This window comes from Arachis duranensis, chromosome 9 (assembly GCF_000817695.3).
Source record: "Arachis duranensis cultivar V14167 chromosome 9, aradu.V14167.gnm2.J7QH, whole genome shotgun sequence".
NCBI classification, from domain to species: Eukaryota; Viridiplantae; Streptophyta; class Magnoliopsida; order Fabales; family Fabaceae; genus Arachis; species Arachis duranensis.
The window spans coordinates 111,323,558-111,324,592 of NC_029780.3; positions in this window are offsets into that span (position 1 = coordinate 111,323,558).

Consider the following 1,035-nt stretch of genomic DNA (forward strand, 5'->3'; position numbering starts at 1 on the left):
ACATTTTTATAAAAAAAAATTAAATATATTCAATATCAATTATCTTTTATTTTTTTAAATTAAAAGTGAGATTTAAATTTAAAATTTTTAAATAAAAATAAAAAATTATATCATTTAAACTATAACTTATTAACTTTAATATCAATTATCTTATCCAATATATTTTCCTCCGTAATCATCTGTATTTGAGTATTGATTATTGTGTTTAGTCACTTTTGATAATTCTATCTTATTCGACTTAATAATAAGATAGATAATATTGTAAATCAACAAGACGGTTTATAATAAATCTTTTAATTAAAATTTTTCTAAAATGAGTTTGATTTGGGAAAGAAGCTAAGGTTTTGATTTTTGAAGAGTCCAAGTTAGTAAATTGCTTAATAGCTAAGAAGAGTAATATTTTGTCTCCGTGGACTCAACAGAGTGAGAAAAAGAAAAAAAATAAAGAAATAAATAAAAATTCACACAAAAGAAAAAGAGATCTTTGAGTTTTCCATTTCCAAGTCTCCAAGTCTCTCTCTATAGATTGCGAGAGACTTCACAAATCACTTGTCCCTAACAAACAATCAAACCCTTCAAATCAAGCATGCAAAATTAACCAACACACCACAATTTCTTAGCTTTTTTATTATTTTTTCCAGTCCCCTTCTCAAACAACTCAAAATTAAAAAGCAGCATCGACGATAATTTCCACTAGAGTTTCTTTTTTCCTTCCCCTCTCCCCCCTTTTTTTTTCTTTTTTAATTTTAGCAGAAGCTGGGAATAAAGGTGCAATTTTTACACTCATCGAATCACAGAAGTAGTATCGCCATCCCAATTTAGAACTCGTAAAACCCAGTTTCGGATTCGTCTCTGGGTGCTCCCAAAAATATGAAGAAGCTTCGGAGATCAACGCTGGCGCTGTTTTTAGGGTTTCTGTTGCTGTCGGTGGCGCCGTCGTCAATGGGGAGATTCGTGGTGGAGAAGAATAGCTTGACGGTGACTTCGCCGGAGAAAATCAAGGGGACCTACGACAGCGCCATTGGTAACTTTGGG